At 34.2% G+C, this 18,085-nt stretch overlaps 1 protein-coding gene across 14 annotated transcripts in view; it reads right to left on the bottom strand.

Annotated features, from left to right (window-relative positions):
* ATRNL1 (attractin like 1) overlaps window positions 1–18,085 on the bottom strand; it is a 487,687-nt gene that overhangs the window by 217,992 nt on the left and 251,610 nt on the right. The gene's annotated exons all lie outside the window — the stretch shown is intronic.

Below are 18,085 nucleotides of genomic sequence, written 5' to 3'. Positions count from 1 at the left end.
AGAATCAGCTGTACTGCTATGTATTTCACAATAAAGAATACCATTGCTCCAAGTATGTTCAAAACTCGGTTTCCATAACACAAGCTCACCTTGGCCACAAGACAGCACAGGAAGTTCCGCACCAACATGCAAAAGAACTTCTTCATGGTGAGGGTGATGGAGCACTGGAACAAGCTGCCCAGGGAGGTTGTGGAGTCTCCTTCTCTGGAGATATTCAAGGCCCATCTGGATGCCTACCTGGGCAGCCTGCTCTAAGGAACCTGCTTTGGCAAGGGGTTTGGACCTGATGACCTTTCGAGGTCCCTTCCAACCCCTTCAATTCTGTGACTCTGTGATAGTTAAAGCAACGCAAATCAATACAGCTTTCTATCAACATATTCTTCACTTACAACTCTTTTCACTACCAGCTTCTAAATTATTTTTATCAATTTATTTGAACACCCTTGAGAAAGGATGTCAGAATAAGGCTAGGTTTGAAAGAGGAAAGTACCATACGTATTAAGTGATTTGGACATAAAATGATCAATTATATAATTAAAATTAACAGGTTGGGTTTTTTTGTGTGTGTTTTTGTTTTTATGTAAGAGACTTAATTCTGTCTGTTTAGTTCCAAGAAGGCTGATAATTCTGAACCTGAAAGGAAAAAATGGTTAAAGGATCTATTTCTAAATGTAAAGTTTGACTTTCCTCTTAAAACCCAATGTCAACCACCAGCATTTCCTTTAGCAGTTTTTTAATGCACTTTGGGACCTAGGGATTTTTATGGAAAAGGAAGATATATTCTGCCGCTCTCCTTGTAGGACTATCTTAAATATGGTGTTGTGCTTTTATTGGTTCTTGGCACAGATTTTCTGAAAAACAAAGGTAGTTGGAATTTTGATTGGTTTTGATCAATAGATCAGAACGGTTCAGCCTATCTAAAAATCATCCTTTGAACAGGAAATTGTGGAAGAGTTAGCGATCTATAATAAAAAGACGTGAGAGGGCAAGTGCTGGTTCAAGAACCTTAGGGAATTCTGAAGAGAAATTTCAACCTTACACTTTAATGAAACTCAGTGTAAATCATCTTTCTACATGGGTCTTCACTGACAAGAACTAATGCAGTAAGAACATTTTAATTGATGCACCATCTGACTAACACAGTATTTCTTACTAAAAGAGTTTCTCTTAAGAGATTTTATGACAAAATATCTGAGAAGCACACACTATTTTATGACAGAAAGTAATCATCAGAGAATATTCACCATTTTGTTTAATGTATTACTTCAGTTTGTGCACTCTGATTTCACCTTTTTTCACTTTTTAAAATTTATCTTTGGCTGTTTTCCTTTCTCTAGTCTTCTTTGAAAGCAATCACAAGTTGACTATGAATTTTTATTTGGTGTCCAGGGAAAAGCAGAACAAAGAAACCCTACTGTCCTGCAGAGTAAACCACCTTTGCAGAAACTCCTTTTCAATTTTTTTTTAGACAAATAACAGCTTAAAAATGATCTTTCCCAGGAAAGTTTTCCCTTCCATATACCATACAATCTATCTATTAGCTGCCACAGATGCAGATTTCTGCTGTAATCTGTATATCCATGGTGCTGGGTCACACATCTATCTTTCCTATCATCAGTCAAAACATCTTTTATGTTATCTGCAAAATCAGAAACAAGTGTTTTAAAAACACACATAAAATAATAATAAATAATTTGGAAATTACAGGGTTGATAATGTCCAATGTTTTCTCTTGTGTGCAATCTTTTCCTGGCAAGTAAATGTGAAGTATTTGACTTTTTCCTCTGTTTTCTACACAAATAATCTTTTTTTTTTTTTTTTCTCACTACAAGTCAGAAGAAATAATCAAAATTAATGTTAATGAAGAGAAGACAGATATGGAAAATAAGTTTTGTCAAACTAAGCTATATTTAGGCAGTGGGGAGGTAACAGTCTTGTTTTATAAAAATTAATGGCAATAGAAATAGAATAGCAATAAAAATTAAAGCTGACTACAAAGGATCTCACAATATTGAATGACTTGGCAGTTAAATAAGAGAATGAAATTCAGTGCCAATGAACTGGAGGCAATCTGCACAATATAAATAAATAAATAAATAATAATAATAAATAATAAAACCCCTTCTATATACACATACACAATGATAGGTCTAATTTAGCCACTCAAGAAAATAGTCTTTAAGTCATTGCAGATAGTTCTTTGAATATGTCAGTTGAATGTTTTGTAGCAGTTGAAACAGCAAACAGGATGTTAGGAGAGATTAGAAAAGCAATAAAGAACAAGGCAGAAAACACTGGGATGTCAGTGCATAAATCCAATGCATGAATTGCTGCTGGGATGCTGAAACTTAAAAGGTTAAAATGATCAGGTGAACAGTAATGAGCAACACTTAGGAGATGAATTTATCACTATTTTGGTGCTGCCAAAACAGATACTGTGAGACTTGTTATTGAAATTCTCATTACAGAACTTCTTTTGTCCATGCTTTTTGAAGGAGGTTGGCAACATGGAAAGAATAGAGACAGTAATCAATCAATCAATAAATTAAAATATTAAGGAAATCTTTTACTGAAAGTGCTTTAACAAACTCAATCATTTCAATTTTTAACAAGATCAAGAGGTGACTAGTTTACGGCATGTATGAGTTTCCACAGGGAGAAAATACTATGGCTCTCATTCATCTAGCATGGAAATACATAGTAAGTACATAATTCCGCAGGCTGGAAGCAGAACAAGTTGAATTAAACTCAGGCATTATTATGATTTGTTTTCTGTATTATAACTGTACATAATGTCACATATACTGAAAAAGAATAAATAGACAGATGCCTTTGCAATGCAGATAGGTTATGAAACGCTGATCCACAGTACAGATGGAATGAATATGTATTTATGAATGTAAATCTACACAATAAGACAATTATTATGGTAAGACACTCAAAACTATAGTGGCCCAAGTGTTATCAGGATTTTGTAGTCTCTAGATCAAAGGACTGATCAGCAGGAAGGTAATGACATAGCTTCATACAGTTGCCTGTTCAAACCACATGAAACATTAAAAATGCAAGTTGGAAAATGAGCAGTCTATCACCATGGCTTACAGGGTGATTGGGAGTTATTATCTCAGTGTTAAGTAGGAGACAATAAACAATTAAAGAATGAACAAACTGAAGAGGAAGCCCTGAAGATAAGTAGTTTATGTCTTGACACAGAGGAAAGGGGCCATGGGATAACATAGGTCTAGCAGCACAGTCTAGGCTACACAGTATCTTCCTGGAGAGACTTATTAGAAGACAGAACAAGGAATAATAACTGCCTGCACAACCATTTAAACAACATACATATTAAAAGTTAAATGTACAAAGTAAGACATCATACTTAGACATATTTAGCCCAGTCCAGAGGCCTAGCTGAGGACTGAGATGGCAGTGTTTTCTGTAACTGAGAAATACTTTTCTGTGTGATTAGGAGGTAGACCAAAAAAATAAGATTAATCACCAATACAGACTATAAAGGGTATTAGTGGATGTGTTGCTGCTTGGTATCTGCAAATTAAAATGAAACCTGTAGATCATTTTTAAACAAACTCAAATCACTGGAATAAATATAGGGGAAAATAATTTACTAACTTTTATAGTGATATAAAAGGAACTATTTCATTAGTTAAATATAAATATTTCAAGAAACAATGTTATAAATGGAAAGTAAACAACAAAACAAAATGTTCCATCCTTCACTATTTCTTTTCTCATCCTCTTTTTACTTAATATATAAGAGAGAAATGAAAATGTCCAAAAATGTATTAAATAATCTGTGAAAAAAAAAAAATCTTATTTAAGCCATAATTTGCATAACAGCTGAGTGTATATTTCCATATTGGATAAAAGCAAATATTAAAACACACACACACACACACATTATCTTAAATCTAATATACTGTTAAATCTACTAAAGTTAAAAATTCTATGGGATTCTATTTTGAGCACCACAATGGTTTAGTGTGGATCAGAAGTGAACTTTTTACTGACTGTCACCACATGCTATGGAGCATTATATTTTGACTGCAGAACAGTGTTGGAGCTCAAGATGCTTCCAGGCTATACTGGAAGATATGTAATTCACAGTCTAGACACAAATGGACTTGACATCCACAGATCTAAACTCAAGCTAGTCCAACGTGAAAAAAAACAAGACATATTTAGTGTCAATTGTAGTCCTCAGCACCAACTGTTTCACTCAACAGGTAAGCTCCTATTTGTCCACACTGCTTATTAACAGATATATAAGCACACAACAATTATTTTCTTTTAGGTGTATAGAAGTCTCACTTAGTGCCTATATACGTACACTTACAGTTCTTCTATGTGTTCTTTTGAAAGAACACATAGAAGAACACTTCTAAGTATTCTTTTGAAAACAGGAGTTGGACTATCAAGACAGCTGTTGCTTAGTTACTTAGACCTTGCTGTGATGAGACAACAGTTAAATATCCTTACAGCACTACAACCCTCCTGCCCCTCCATCTCACTATCTGTGCCAAGAGCAAAAAAATGTACATTTCACAGTGCAACATTAATTTTAGCAGTGTCCCCTGCACTATATTAATATTTCTCTTTCATACTATGATATTTTGAAATATGAACCAAAATTAATAGCATTCAGGAAAAAAAAAAAGAAAAAAACTTGTTAATGTAATACAAGGAAAATGCATCACCAAAGTCTATGTTATTAAATTAATATTGTAGAATTTTCCTAAGAGATCACATATGCTGTTTTTCTGAAATATTATTTACTGCCTTTTTATTGGCAAATAGAGCACATTTTAATTGATATGTTATAAAGCAAGTACAATTCTAAAATAAAAATAATTGAACAATTATTTTTCTAAAACCATGAATTTGAATAGCAATTATTGTCACAGCAGTTGATTTCTCTCATTGTACTTGACAAGAACATTGTGTTTATGATTATGATGTGCCAGGTTCAGCCATCCTTACTTGTGTTAACTAATATTCATGAAAAGCAGCTCCGAAGATTTCAACAGGATTATCTGAAGCACAAAGTAGTGTAAACATTGTATTAGGGGTCTGATATGTATGAAAGCAGTATAAACTTTTTCATGTTTTTAATGACTAATTATATTCCTCTGAATTCACAGAGTTTTTATAAGCACTATTAGAAGTAGTATTTCAACAAGTAACAATTCTAAATGATTCTGGGAATGAAGTGTTATAGTTCCAAATTAAAATGTGCATACTGGGAGGGAAAGTCACCTTGGCTGGTGATGGAGAAAGATATTCAGCTTCCTGTCAACAGTAGGGCATAGTGTATGGGCTCATGAAAACAAATCTTGACCCTGCAGAGCCAAGACACATCAGGCAGTATACCTTCTTTCCTGGTCTAAGAAATGTCAGGCTTCCACAAGCAATGAAATATGCTGACCATATTACCATTAGCCACCATTACCATTTGAGTAGATTTAGGAGATTTCTCCTCTTATCTTTGCTAGTTGTAAGAGGTACTCTTGAGAAGTGACTAATACCAGCAGTACCATGCAAATGCCATTTTCTGCAATTGCTCGGCCAATAGCTGAGCAATCATTCCCTCTTCACCTACATTCATTTAATTGTTGAACAAACTTAAATGTAGCAGGATTTTTTCCTGTTACAGCCTAGATCTATGCCCCATTGTGATTTGAATTTTCCTCCCCTGTTGTTTTAATAAGGCAATAGCTCCTGAGCACCAACTTTTCTTCTGCAGTTTCTCCATGAAATAGAAGAAACCAAAGGAAATTTAATTCAACTGTGACCCTTCCAATCATAAAGCCATACAAAGGGTACAAGCCTTCAGTTCTTGCTTCCTGAACTGGGAAGTGAAAGTGTCTGAATATGACGCAAATGATCTAAGATAGTATGTAAAACTTCAAAAATAACCAAAATTCATTTAAATGTAAATTTGTTTTTATTTATTTGTCTCTCAGGTGGAATTCGCACATGTTAAGCAACACCTTTCAAGCTCACTTGAAACTAATTACATGGTTAATTCTTATCCAGATGACAGAGCTTAAAATGCTATTTTTGGATGCAATCCTGAAAACCTATATATTTCCATAAATAAATCTTACCTGAAGCATCTCATGAAAGTCACATTAAGTTGCCCCTAAAATTCTCTTCTTACGTGTCCACAACTACCAACCTTATAAAAACAGAATAACAGTTAAAAGGAAACACATATTGCCTTGTCTAATCTGGTCCTCCCAGGCAGAGCCATATGTCTGGTAAGGATGCATGATAAAGGAGACACACATTGTATTTGTTTCACTGTGTCATGGTTGATTACCAGGAATAGCATCTGCACAGTGATGCAGTTCATAAAATTACTGACCACAGTTTTAAATGAAGGTTTACAAACAATACAAGGGCATAATGCTAATATCATAGTTTATGGTTTAAAGAAGACCTGCACATACGGAGAGTCAGATGAAATCACTGTTCTCTAATATATGCAAAACTTCTTAAATATGGTGATTGAAAATCTGTGTACCCTTTCTGCAGCTCACACAGCAAAGTAACTGCCATGAGCAGCTCTGCAGGTATAGAACACAATAATATGTAGCTATTTTAATGTGAAAAAAGGATGACAAATTATACAATAGGGATAAGAATGTAGAGAAACTCAGTTGTTTACTGGTAGAAGCTTTTCTCTTTATTTGAGTATTCAACATGTATTTAAAAAAAATAAAATAAAATATAAAAGTAAACCTAAAAGAATGCTTTAAAGATTCTGGATTCCTGCATTTACATAGAGTGTTCCTTGTTGTTAGCCTACCACCTATCCAGTATCATCAGTGCAGATTTCAACTGTACACCAAGAAAACATCAAACCTCTGTGAGGATTCCCACCTAGTATCAGAGCAGTCCTTTTAAGGACTTCAATCCTTTTAAGGACTTAAGTCCTTTTAAGGAAATCATCTCTAAAGAAGAAAGATGCCTGGAAAACTAAGGAATATTGTAACTTGTCTTGAAGACTACTATAATCTCAGACACAACCTAGTTTTAAAGATATCATGTAACCACATCACTACTTTGTCCTATACAGGAAGTATGTTCAGACATGAGAATTTAAAAAAATAATAATAAATGAGTAAATAAAATAATGGCAGATAGTGCTTTAATCTCCAAACCTGATGTGCGATTTTGGAATCAACAGTACTCAGGTGAGTGTAGAATTTTAAATCCTTTAGCATTATCTCATCCAAGCATCATTTCTTTTGGCCTATGTGCTCTGTAGCAGCTGTATTTTAACAAGGAATCAAAGTAAATCCCCTTCAAGAAATCAACTCCTTTTACTGGCAGTGTCTGCCCATCAGATGGGATTTCCCAACCCATTCTTGAGAGCAGCCATTAATCATATGGGTATATGTTCAAGCTTCTGATATCCTAAATCAAACAATTTATTCCAACCCCACAAAGGTAGCACTAGCTTTTAGGTGTTTCCTGAACTCTGACCTGAGTGTGAACATGAGATTATACTGATCTGCTGCAGCTGGATTCTGATATGGTTTGTGTCTCTTTTTTTCTTTTTCTGGAAATTCTCAGTGACTAGCCAAACAACAACCAAGAAATAAGTGAAGACATGCATGATCCAAGCTTACTGTCACATAATTATGAACTTACTATTATTAGACAAGTTTAAATGATCCCAATGACATCATTTTTTAAAATGCTCCAGAAGTTTGCACCACAGCCATCTAGACCACTTATGAGTATTGTGAGTCCACTCAAAAAAAAAAAAAAAAAAAAAAAAAAAAAAGCATATCTTGTGAAATATATGTGAATATATATTTTATATATATATAAAATAAAATTATGTAGGTATTACGGGAGAAGAATGGAGTTATAGAATGTGGTTGTTTTATGACTTAGATAAACAGCAATATAAACAACAAAAAATAAAGAAATATCTATGAACTGCCTCTGCTCAAATACTTCAACCCAGATGAATCACCTATATCGAGTGGGGCAGCACAGTATAGGTATTCATGGACTGGTTCACCCAAACACTAACACACAGGACCACAATGCATGCCTGTGCATAAAACAAATTATGACCAAAGGATTAAATGCACAGGCTGAGACCCTCCAGCTACTTTGCATGTGGAGTGCAACTTGCTTTGGAAGTAATAAGGATTTACTTCTAAAGTAAAAGATGCTCACTTCCTTTAGGTGGCCCATTGGCCATAGTAAATATTTTTGATGGGAGCAGCCTTTCTATTTTGAGACTGGCTTTGGAAGCAGAGATCTGTAGCATTACAGAGGAGATAAAATAAATGTGATGGACAAATTAAAGCCATATCCCTATGCCACAGGGATCTCAGACCAGTCCCCTTAGAAGCACTGGATCTTGTTGTGGCATAAAACATTTGGACTGCTCTATAGAAGTTAAAAGAAATACATGAAAGAAAGGGAAATGAGCCTTAGAAGCAACATACTGTCAAGAGCATTCTGTGAAAAAGCTGTAGAGAAGTGCATTTAAACAGACTACTGAAAATGTAACCAAAATTATTTTGTTGAGAAGGAGGAAGAACAAAATTAAATAATACACTAAAACTTCAATATTGCTATTAATAAAGCCCTGCAATTTAAGTACAGAATGCGTAACTGACACCAGGGAGCTTAAAATATCAATATCTACTGCTTTTTATAGAACTTATATTTTAGTTAAAGTAAGCAGCATCAATTAAATACCACTATAATAAATATTAGTTAATTAGTAGGAACAGCTACCACATCCTGCTTTCAATTGCTTATTAATTCATATTGAATGCAGAAAAGCAGCTTATTCCCTCATCTTCCAGACATAAACTCCTATAATGGTTTGAAACCATTCCCTGACAACTGCCCCAACAAAGAACAGGTTTATTGGTCTTTGTTTTATTGGTCTTTGCTGTGCAATGAAATATCAAAATACTTGGATTTTGGAAGGAGGAAAGAAATGTGTCCATACAGGGAATATATTTATGAAAAATGAAGTGGGTTTTTTTTTTGTTTGTTTGTTTACTTTTTTTCCTTCCAATAGTGTATATATGCCTAAATGTTATAAAGAATATAGGATTTTAAAACCTACAAGCTGGAGTTGGACTCGATGACCCTTTTGGGTCTTTTCCAAATCAGGATATTCTGTGGTTATTAAATAATTATTAAATAGTTAACAATATATAATGTATAAATGCACACATGTATATATTGTATATTTTACTACATGCATGAATGATTTATACACACACACATGCACACAAAGCTGTCTTTTCATATTTAATATACCAGGACCCATACCAGAAGCTACTAATAAGAAGTATGAATGGATGCTCAATTATGCAAACAGCCTGTATATACAACTTTAAAAGGAAAATTTTTATAGTATACATCAGGATACTCTCTGGAAGACTGACATCCAAATTTCATTCTGCCAATACAATATCAAACAGAAATGAACCATTTAAAAGGAATCTATAATATATTACACAATAAAGCTCTAGATGTGAACTTTAACTCTCAGCGGTTCTTCCTTTCACCTCTTTGAAGGAGCAAATAAAGAAGATTTACAATCAAAGAGGTTTAATCTAACATAAACCGAAATTAATCTCCATAGAATAAATAGAACATCACACCCATAAAGTGTGATTATGTTTCTTTTACTCATGGAAAAGACTTTCATATTTCAAATAATCTTATGGTTTTGCCCTTCATGGGTGAACTACTCTATATTTCTCCCAACAAGTGTTGTTGTACATGTATGTATATATATTATATATATATATAAAGGAAAAAAAAAAAAAGCACTATTTCCATGAAATTTCCAGACACATTATGATATATAGAATTTAATATTTTCTGCAGAAACATTTAGAAAGAATTAGAAATTAAATATATTGTTTCTGCTCTAAATAGATGCACTTTCACTTCAGCTTTTGCAATGATTTTGCTGATTTATAAAAATTATTTAAAATTTTTTGTTAATCAAGATAAGTCTCCTTCATTAAAATTATGGCATATTAGTGAATTTGGGGAAAAAGAACTGCCAACAAAAGCCGCATTTCAGCAGCCTGCCACATCAAAAGATTCACATTATTTCAACAGCTTTTTTTTTTTTTTAAATAATGATTTCCCCTCATTCTTTTTTCTCTCTGTGCTGTTTTTTCAGTTTGGCTTTTATACTTTGATAATAAATTGCACAAATATAAAATACAATTAGAGAGCCACCAAGGCATATCTATTTGATGACAGCACTGTTTAGGGTACTAGACTCAAATATGATCAAAAAGTTTATTACTTTGTTAAAGGACTTTTCCCTTCATTATTTTCAATACCTTTTCCAAAGAGGAAAGGTATATATTCGAAGCTGTAAGTGTTAAGAAGTCATAACTCTCCCTATAAAAAGCCTCATTAAAAGTTCTCCTGAAGACAGAATAAGGATGCTTAGATTTCTAGATTCATCATTATTGTTCTGTAATTGTACTATATAAAAAATACAAAAATGCTGATGCCCCTGCATGTGATATTTACAATTTTGACTGAAAAGACTCAAGACATGTAAGAAAATAAATATCATTTTGAAACTGTAGAGTGTTTTCCTAAAATATCATAAAAAATATTAAAAGCACACAGGAAGACAATTATTATACAGAACATAATTAAGCCACACGTACAGACTAAATTTCGATGATAGCATATATATAGATGATTTAACTACTTCTTAATGTAAATCTAATGTTCTTCTAATGGTTTAGGGAAGCTTTTGGAGTCCACAGCAGAATTTCCATAATATTGCATCTTACTGACAAAATGTAACACATCCCCGTAAATAAATAAATAAGCCATTTAGATAAAAACCAAAATTTTCCATACCAAATGCTTTTTTGGTACAGGGAAGTTTTGCTGTAGTATTTGTTTCATTACTACATTTCAAAGCTGATTGCATAAATTCCTTTCGAATTCAGAAGTCTCCTTTCAAAAATAATTATATTTAAAATTTTAATATTTAATGGTTATTAAGTACACACTATGACATTCAGTCTAGCACTCTCAATACAAGGACCCTCAATATTTCTTTACTGCCATAAGCAGACAGCTCATTTCTTTGATGTCACTCATTTCACAGCATGCCATACCAACTGCATCTGCTAAGACAGACCAGCAGAGTACTTGAGAAAGCACCTTATAATTTGCTGTAGTGGACAACAACATTATTGCCTAAACTCCACCGTTTTACTTCCCTTTTTCTTTAATTATTTTTCTTCATCAGCTTTCACAGAATCAGAGAATTTCTAGGTTGGAAGAGACCTCAAGATCATCGAGTCCAACCTCTAACCTAACGCTAACAGTCCCCACTAAACCATATCGCTAAGTTCAACATCTAAACATCTTTCACCCCACTTCTTCATGTACATCTGGAAACAAACTACTGAAGTTGACTTTGCAACTGATTACATGTACCCTATCATAAAAAAGACAGAATTGCTTCTCTTTTGAATTAAAATGACAAAAGCAAAATTTCAAGTCCATTTATCAGAGATGAAAACCTGTTCTAATTCCTTGGTTAAAGTGCAGTGGATGGAGTTTCATAAAAGTGACTAGGATTAAGCACTCTAAATACAAATAGCTGTGAGTTCCAACATTGCTTTAGTCTGAGAAAACAACTGACTAACTAGATTTGACAAAATACAGTATAAAATGTAGGGATTTTTTTTTTAATAAATAACATAACATAACATAACATAACATAACATAACATAACTGAAAGGAAAACTTTACAGAACTGCCTCAGAGTAAGAGAGCCTGCATAGAACTGAATCTTCAAAAAATAAAATAATTAAAAAAACATTGATACTTTCTGCAGAAATATTGGGAAATATCTTACAGATGCCACCTTCAGAGACCTCTGGTGTGAACACAACTACATAATGGCTGCTTCAATTCTGATGAGATTTTGCAAAAGAAATGACAAAATGCTCTTTGGAGTACATTTTCTTTTTTTTTTTTTTTTTTAGCAAAAAAATAAATCTTTCAAATCCTGTTACTGTCACTCAAAGATTATTTGCATGCTGATATGGTTTTGCAACTACATTCAAGCATCACATTGCTGGGGAAAAAAATGAATATATCTTATGGGATATGGAGCATTATATATGAAACATCCCATCTAATAATTTTGTACATCTATGTATAACTGCTACATTGTACATAATGATTCTTTTATATCCTTCATCAAACTTAATTCAGCTGTGATCATCACTTACTCTCTCATGCAGCCACAGGAAAAAATACAACCCACACGAGGTAGAATTTCAAATCTATTCTTGATTATGCAACTTCCATCTGTGGCTAAGCAACAACAGAAATTATTTCTAGATATTATGAACTGGGCAAAACTTAGGATTAAATACTTCACCAGGCACATTGAACAGCTCTCCCATACTGTATTTGACACATAGGTGAAGTCAGAAATGGAAAATTTTAAATGCAAGTATTTGAAGGAAGGAAAAGATCAAATCTGCTATACATCAAGCAAGTTCATAGACCACCTCCAGATTTCAAGCTGAGCAAATATTTTGTACTTTGAGGAACACAGTTTGTTGAAATCAAAATATTTCAGGCTCTAGTGCACTCAAATGCACTTCCAAATGACTCAAAAGGATGAACAAAGAAAGAAGAAAAACAAGAATAAAATAATGGAAAACAGTTCTATTCACCAGGGAATTAAGTGACTCATCTGTTGTTTAGAAGAGCCACCAGTCCAGTGGTACTGAGGAATCTCCTTTGCCTGCTGGCTAATAACAAGTGGCTGCCTTCTCAGGAAATATAAATATATCAAATAACTTTGTGATGAAAAAGCTTCCTGGTGATTTGTAGTACAGAAGACTTAAAGTTACATTTTACAGTTCAAAAACAAGTATTTTCAACAATAACAAAAACTGAAATTGCCCACTGCAGCATAGACGTGCTTGTCCCAGTGGGAGTCAAACAACTCTTTACTTCGAAGTCAGGTGAAAATTGTTTAATGCATGACTAAGTAAAAATCAATTTTATTCTAGCCCTAAATGTAAAATCCATTTTTGCTATGATAACTTGATTTGCATGTTACCAGAAGATATTTCAATTTTGATTTAAAAGATTTCTGCATTTCCTGAGAATCTAGCCATCGTAGACGTGATCTGATCCATACAGACTGCACTTTGTCCATTTTATTGCAATCTCTGGAACAAAGCATGCTAAAATCCAGCATTAATTTATCATCCTTGCTTTTAACAAAACCAAACCAAAACACAAAACTGCACAGATTAACCAAAGGATGCTCGTAAAGAGAAGGTTTTCACCTGTTGCAAATTTACACCAAGAATGCCCCATTCAGGTACTGAAGCTCTCAGGAGATCTGACACAACCAGCTGTAGTGCAGCCATCCACTCTCATTGCATGAAACCTAACTGAAGGGACTGCTTTGAGTTCTTGGCACCCACAGTCATACAGATGGGGGTGATAAATCTGTTTCTTCAGTATCTCCTCTTGTAACTCATACTAGTCCTTGTCATAATCTAAATGCCCATTCCTTCCTCCTGCAATAAACACAGGCCGTATTTTGAACATTGTTTTTCCTCACTTGTAGCACACAGAAAGGTTTGTGAAGAAGAGTGTACCCCATGATCCTAAGTGGCCATTCTTTCATAGAATGTCTTAATAGCAAGCAAGAAAAATTTGCTTCCATATTTCCTAATATCACTCCACTCATTACAAATGAGTACAATGAAAGCATACCATTCCAGCCAGTGATAAAATCCACCAGCTGGCAGCTCCACCTGAAAAGCTGAACCACAGACAAAGGAAGGAATCATTCTGAGAGCATAGAGATCTATGCTCAGAGAAAAGCCTGCTAAGTTAATGGCTGGCATTTTGCATTTGAAACACACCTTACAAAAATAGTATGACTGTAGCAGTTGTGTTTCATTGCCTATCACAACAATACATATAGCTAAATTTTGTTATCTGTTTCAAATTCTTGCTCACAGGATTATGAGAAAAAAATGCATTTTGTACTTCGAACTTAGAAGTTGTGCTTCAGATTCTTGATACAAAAAAAGAAAAAAGTTTCCAAGAAATGCATAAGTACTGTTATTAATTCTTAACCATACTTTTATTCAGAAGCAGCTTTAGAATTCAGGAGTATGTTAGCTCTCATTTCAGGATTTACTGAGAAAAATAATATAAAATAAAATTAATAAATATTGATCATTGAAAATTTTATACACAATAAAATATGATCTAAAGAAAAAATATGTTTTCAGAAATTAAAGACACTCAATATACTACTGGAAAATGACTAAAATGTTCCTTAACTAAAACAATATTTTCATGTAAGATTTGCTGACACTGAAAACTCCTTAAATTATAGCTTATAAAGAAAAAAGTCAGGCTTTAGCTTATTGCATGTTTACTGGTGAGGGCAACATCAGAATAAACTGTCTGTAATAGTGAGGACTGAATTTCTTTAGTTTGAAGAACAAGAAAGATCATTCAAATTTGCTGCCTGTGAAATTTTTCTAATGAGATCTTTACTGCTTCAAAGCAGGTAGAAAAAAAAAGCTACACACTTCTCAACCGGTATGGCAGCTAGAAGTCTTCAAGGCATAACCTAAAAAAAATTAAAAAAAAAAGTGACAAACACAAAACAGATGCCACAGTCTCAATAAGACTTGAAGAGAATCTGTTACTACCTTTAGATATCTGACTGCATTTCTGATTTCCAAGAAAAGGTCACTACACCACTACACCAGTAGGTACAACAAAACAATCCAGTATAAAAAATAAGACATTAAATAGTATGCCCCCTCCCCCCCACCACCACGCCACCAAATATCATGGCCCAGGGCACTACAGTTCCCATAATATTCTGCTTATTTCTACAAGAGAACTTGAATTTCTATCATTTTCTTGTTCTAAGCTATAAAATAGTAGATTGTACATTAGTTACAGATCTAACCATAGCTTTTTTGTTTTCTTATGTTTAGTCTAAAACTAATTCCTTACAGAATAATACTTTTTAAATTGTTGATACATCTTGAAAATTCTAGGGAAGCTTTTTATTCTCATGTTTCTGAATGAAGCAGTAAAATGCATACTTCATCTTTTACTCTGGAACACTCACACCATAAAGGAACAGTTTTAAGCTTTACATATGAATGATCAGTGACTGTCAAACAAACCTATTTCCTGGTTTGGCTGGGCAGCCAGGGTGGGAAGGGTTATAGCCTGTGCTCAGAAGGGTGGAAAATGTAATACTAGATGGGAGAAGGTCCTAGACGCATTTTTCAAGGCTGGTTGAAACATGTTTTGACAGTAAGCACATTAAACCTGTGTTTATACACAATTGTTTGCTCTTTCAATAATCCTGGCAAACATGATGTAAACTATTACCAATGTAATTTGCCAGTGTTTTAACACGCTACATTCCTATCCAGCTCATATATATATGTGGTTTTGTTTTGTTTTGTTTGTTTGTTTGTTTTAAAAAAAGGAAGAAAAAATGAAAAAAAAAAAAAACACCTCAAAAAGTTTGACTGGGTTGCAACCTATTGAAGCAAAATTTTCAGATGAAACCTTGACTACTTGAAACCACTTTGGAGAGGTCATATTAATAGTTTCCTTGGGTATAACTAACTCTATCCACTAGAGTGGAAAAAAAATAGTTATTGCTACATTTTCCTATTAGAAATATTCTGCAGATTGTTAAGACTAGTGATCCTGGATGGAAATAACATCCAATTATAATCTACTGAAAGTTGTAATGGAAATTTTTAACTAGAAATTTTTCCTTCTAAATTTTTCAGGGTCTGGTTCTTTGTAAAGAACACAGGAATTATTTTCTGTAGATCTACTACAATTGCAAATACATACTGCATTTAATAGTTCAATGACAAACAGCCTGACAGTTCCTTTTTTGGATCATTTACACTGACTGACCATTTTCTACCTCAGATGTTGGTGAGGATGCTATGCGTGCAGTAGTTACTACCTGGGAGTGCTGCTGTGACGTTATGTGTGATTCCATGATAATTCCATGGTAAGTATACAAATGGCGATCTAACACCTATAGCTCTGTGCTCAACACACACACAAACAAAGAGACAAACAAATAAAACACCAACAAAAAAACACAGTACAAGCTTTTGTATTGGAGACAGCCAGTTAGCCAAGCTGTCGGCTCAGGCTAATTTTCTAAGCAGAGTTAATTGACTGGGACTGCAGTGCAATTAACTTATTTTATGCCGGTATGCCTTTAGTTCATTCAGACTAACTCAACCTCCTTCCCTTACCTTCCAAAATCTGCTTTGTATATTGTGACTCTACTATGTGCTTTTCTTTTTGTTTCTACTTTTTTTCTGATAAACACAGAATGAGATTTCCTAAGCACATAGATATCCTGCCTACATCTACAAGCACCAGAACACTCCCCTGCATCCCAGGCTTTGTGGCTGTATCTGAAGACACCTAAAGCCACACCTAATCACACGGAAATGAAGCCAAAGAAAGCCTTTTCCCCAGTAATTCTCTTTTTTATAAGCCAGGAGCAACAGCACTGATCCAGCGATAAAAATAAGGCAGAAGAGCACACAAATCAGTCTCCCTTCTCTTAGATGAATACTCTAATCATGAGGCTGCTGCCTGTCCAGACCAGTCAGCCTGATTTTTTTTCCTACATACACATACAAATGATTTTGTTTATACCATAATACAGAACTTAGCCCAAAGTCATTCAAGAAAAGCTCTTAAAAGCAGAGTACCATTCTTAAAAGCACACTTTTTGCTACTAAACCAGTTTGCTTATACTTTTGAATGACACTCCTGGTTAAACAGGCTGCCAAGTGATATTCAGTTTTGTGAAACTCTAAATGTCACAAGAAAGCCTAAAGATGTTTCTAAATGATGTTTCAACATCAAGGGGTATCATGCAACATTATATCAAGATGTTAAAATATATTTTGATAGACATTCCATTTCTTATCGTAACCATCAAGCCCAAGAATCAAACCTTAGCTTGACATATGTGAGTATTCGGAAGGTGTCTTGCCATTAATTGCAAACTTTTTTGGTCCTTGCTGGTATTGCTGCAATGCACTACCAATAGGATCTCCCGTTTCTTTTTTTTTTTTTAAAAAAAAAAAAAAAAACTAAGAATTTCTGCAACTGGATATTAATGCTATGCTGCAGATGGCTGCAAGCCCATGTTCTTGAAATTAATGCTAGCCTAAAGCCTTTTTAATTACACTGGGGCTGCATCAAAGGCCGTGGTACCACAGCTGCCAACGAGGACACCCCTTCTTTCAGTAACGGGTATTGGATGGGCCTTTGTTTCCTTAGCGTATAGCATAGGCAATGCAAGATCTTTCATCAGGAGCCTGGTGAGTTTGCACTTGCTCAGAATAAAACATATCAGATAGACCATCATACCAGGAAAACTACCGCAATATATCTATACAGAAGACATTACCATCACACAGCCTATAGTTTACCATTTCTAAGCCAGCATTATGACACAGAGAAGAAATAAACTGCTCTTAGTCATCTGCCTCTGCTATTTGTCACAGAACTGTTCTATCACACTTGGACAGATTTTGCTTTCTTCAATAGGAGTTTGTCTTAAAGTTCACATGAGCACCATTATTTTTTTTTTTTTTGGATGTTGCTTTGGATCTTTGTTTCCCAGAAACAAAACAAAACACTTCTAGACTGACCATTAGGCAACCAGCATGTTACTGCTCTGTTTGTGGTGAAAAAGGAGAAATGGGAGGTTTTGCATCAGCCACTTAAGTGCTCATTAGCCCACATATTGGATGCAGAATACTTCAGGGCCTGTTCATTTCTGCCCCTTTATAGGTGACATCAATTCATGAAAGTTGGCCTGTTCGCAGCATTTTGTGTCTGATTCCTCAAAAAACGTTCCTCAAAGCATGGTGATTAGAGCAGAGGGAAAAGTTGTACTGTGAACTTATGAAATAAATGCATGGCATTTCTCAAAATACACAAAGTCTGA

The sequence above is a fragment of the Anas acuta genome, chromosome 7, assembly GCF_963932015.1.
Source record: "Anas acuta chromosome 7, bAnaAcu1.1, whole genome shotgun sequence".
Lineage (NCBI taxonomy): Eukaryota > Metazoa > Chordata > Aves > Anseriformes > Anatidae > Anas > Anas acuta.
The sequence above is the reverse complement of the archived record's forward strand: the minus strand, read 5'-3'. Positions and strand labels throughout refer to the sequence as shown.